Source organism: Schistocerca gregaria, chromosome 4, assembly GCF_023897955.1.
Source record: "Schistocerca gregaria isolate iqSchGreg1 chromosome 4, iqSchGreg1.2, whole genome shotgun sequence".
Taxonomy (NCBI): Eukaryota; Metazoa; Arthropoda; class Insecta; order Orthoptera; family Acrididae; genus Schistocerca; species Schistocerca gregaria.
The window spans coordinates 51,047,977-51,051,658 of record NC_064923.1 but is presented as its reverse complement, the minus strand read 5'-3'; the positions used below and the strand labels follow the sequence as shown (position 1 = coordinate 51,051,658).

Here is a 3,682-nt window from a genome sequence, read left to right as displayed (position 1 = left end):
ATTCTCATCCATAAGTATTCCATCGTTTAATGGTTCCAAATGGTCTCCAAGTAACTGAACGTAACCATTTCCATTCAACGATGCCAGTCTAATTTCAGATTCAACACTGTTGAAAGCGTAGTAATGAACCAACTGTTGGCTGCTACCTGGTGAATGAAACAAGGGACACAAGTACATATCAGACTTACGTCCCACTTGCTTCTGAGGAAAAGGGATCTGCGTTGACAGATCATCCTTTGTATTATGTACTGGATGATCCATGGGATGGAAACAGCGAATTTCTTCGCCTGTCTTTCTCGCCTAGTCTGGGACGTTCGACTGATCGCAGTAGATTTCTTTACAACTAGATCCAGCTTGCTGCGGGACAGACTACGAATCGATGATGTTATTTCCTCGTCTATGGGGAGCCCTCGAACCCACCATAAAACTAGAAAATGCCGGCGCTCCCTGGAAACGATATCGACGACGGCTTCGGGCAATCCTTCCACCACCTCAGAAAATCGGATGAAAGGCACTTCTCAGAGCCTTCTGTGACTGTTACTAGCTTGAATGTAGAGGAAATAACAAATAACACACATAATGTCGCAGCTATGCCAAGCGCACGCATGGAATTTTCTGTGTCTATAGGAAACGAACAGAGATCAATCAGCACATAGCGCCCAAATTAATGGGATGCATGTAACCATAGAGATACCACCCACTAAACATGGTAGAGCAGTTTTCATTAGACTGACCTGGCCTTAACTTCTACAGAAAAACCAGCAATAAATGACACTGAGATTTTAATTACCGGATAGGAAACTTCAAACATCCTTACATAAGACCCCATCTAAAACCCTTAATCTTTTTATACGAGACTATTTCTAAAACCAAAAGAGGGCCAGTTGTTAGAAGACTGAATGGTAGTGAATAGGCTCATTGTACGTAATTCAGGTCTTCTCGGAAGTCAAAGCTGTTAAGATACTCTTTCGAAGAAGGTTCAGTTTTAAAAAAGGCATATGGACGGATTTCTGTAGGAAATTAGGAGAGTTTTCCAAAGATTCTCATCAATTGGCTTGCCAACAATGTACGCACCTCTACACATTGCATTATGACGAGCGAACCCCTGGAGTAGCTCTTCAAGACCGCATAATGGGTACAAATACGGAAATTTTCCATACCGGGACGACCACCATGCGTTTAATCCTAAGAATCGTTTCAACTGGGCTACGATTCAAGTAATCGTTATCACTGTACGACCCTAACGTGTATCTCGTAAAATTATGGGTGTTCTTGTCAAAGCCGAATTTGTGATACAGCTGCTGCAAGTTACCTGTATTCGGATCTGTCTCGGATCATCTTCTTTAATATCCCGGATATACAGAAGAAAATTGTGAAACGATTCCCGCCAAATCAGAAGCTAATGCTTCCTTCTAGTCGACAGGAACTTTAGAAATTTTGGTCACCTTTGCAAACATAGCTACCCTCAACAGAACTGAATTCAAGATATCGTGTAACTCCAGTAAGAATCAACATTTTCCATCAAAAATTTCAGACCCACAGTCCTGTCTACCACTTCCGTAGGTTTCACCAAAAGCAGGAGCTCAGAAACGAGCAAAACGTTCTTCCAGTGGTGTCAGAAAGGCAGACCCGCCACCATAGTACTTGTTGGGATGGACGTGTAGTTCTTTCTTATCGGAAACAGACAGCATACCTCTAATAACATACTCCTCCAGTCCCGTTCCGAGAACAATTGCATCGCATTCTTCGTTCAGTATGAGCACAAACGCAATATACGGCACCAAATGTCACTTACAAATCCTGCAGTCCATGATAACCACCCTAATCCTAGAGAGAACATCGAACTTGCTAGCAGATTAAAACTGTGTGACGGTTCTAGATTGGAGTCTGAGATGTTCGCTTTTCACTGACAAGAGCTCTACCAACCGAAGTACCCGAGCACGACTCACAACGCGTCCTCACAGCTTCACTTTCGTAAATACCTCATCTCCTACGTTCCAAACTTCACAGAAGTTTTCCTCCGTAACTTGAAGGACTAGCAACTCGGGAAGAAAGGATGTTGCGGAGACATGGCTTGGCCACAGCCTGGACGATTGCTCCCACTATAAATTTTCACCCTATAGCGGAGTGTGTCCTGATATCATACTTACTGGCAGATTAAAGCTGCGTGCCAGACCACAACTCGAACTAGGGGTCTTCGTGTTTCTTGAGTAGGTTCTCTGCCATCTGAGCGACCCAAGCACGACTCACAGACGTCGTCACATCTGTACGTAGAACGCTATTAATAGTCGTTTTACTCGTGCTGGGGTACCTCCGTTGGTGGAACACTTGACCAAGAAAGGTGAAGGTCCTTGGAGTCCTGGGCTGGCCACAGTTTTAATCTGTCACGAAATTTCGAAGGTAATGATGTTTAATCGAATTAAATCAGGTGCTGCTGTGGCCATTGCATTAAGAAATGTGTCCCTGAAAATCTGTTTGCAGCAAAATATCTGACCAAGGAGGAGAGGATGCAAAATACAGACTGCCAATATCATAAAAGCTTGCCAGAAAAACTGCGATTGTTAAACTCAAATTTAAGTGTTACCCAATGTCTCTTGATAGTATTTGTCTGTGTGTAGCGTTGTACGGAAGTGAAAAATGGATGACAAACAATATCGATAGGAGACCAGAATATTTTGAAATGTAAATTGTTCAGATAGGTAGAGAACAGGAGGTTCGAAATGTAGTTCTCCGAAAGTCCTACGTAAAATCGCTAAGCGGCTCTCAGGTTTCCATTTCAGTCCCTTGTTGACCAGTCTGGTGTGGCAATTGAAGACAGCAAAACGAAGGCCGAAGTTTTAAATATCACGTCCAAGAAATCGTTCTCACAGGAGAACCGAACTAACATACTGTCATCTGACCATCGGACAGACTCTCGAATGGACGACATAGTAATAAGCATTCCTAGCGTAGAGAAACAACTGAAAGATTTTAAAGCAAATAAATAACGGGGTCCAAATGGAATCCCAATTCACAAAGAGTACTCTATGTCTTTGGCCCCTTGCCTGACTTGCATTTATTGACAATATCTCGCTCAGCACAAGTGACTGGAAAAAGGCGCAAGTGACTTCTATATATACAGTGTGGTCCATTGAACGTGACCGGACCAAATATCTCACGAAATAAGCGTCAAACGACAAAACTACAAAGAACTAAACTTGTCTAGCTTGAAGGGGGAAACCAGATGGCATATGGTTGGCCCTCTAGATGGCGCTGCCATAGTCAAACGGATATCAACTGCGTTTCTTTTAAATAGGAATAACCCTTTTTTATTACGTACTCGTGTAGTACGTAAAGAAATATGAATGTTTTAGTTGGACAATTTCTTTCGCTTTGTGACAGATGTCGCTGCAATAGTCACAAATATATGGCCCGCAATTTTAGACGAACAGCTGGTAACAGGTAGGTCTTTTAAGTTAAAATACAACGAAGGTACGTTTGAACATTATATTTCGGTTGTTCCAATGTGATACATGTACCGTTGTGAACTTATCGTTTCTGAGAACGCATGCTGTTACAGCGTGATTACCTGTAAATACCACATTAATGCAAAAAATGCTCAAAATTATGTCCGTCAACCTCAATGCATTTGGCAACACGTGTAACTTCGGTTTTCTGCAGAATCGTTGAACATATTCTCATT

The 3,682-nt window shown here is 42.4% G+C and overlaps 1 pseudogene; it reads right to left on the bottom strand.

Moving 5' to 3' along the window:
- Nucleotides 1-985: 985 nt before the first annotated feature.
- Nucleotides 986-1,766, bottom strand: LOC126266821 (rab GDP dissociation inhibitor beta-like; annotated as a pseudogene).
- Between the last annotated feature and the right edge of the window lie 1,916 nt (nt 1,767-3,682).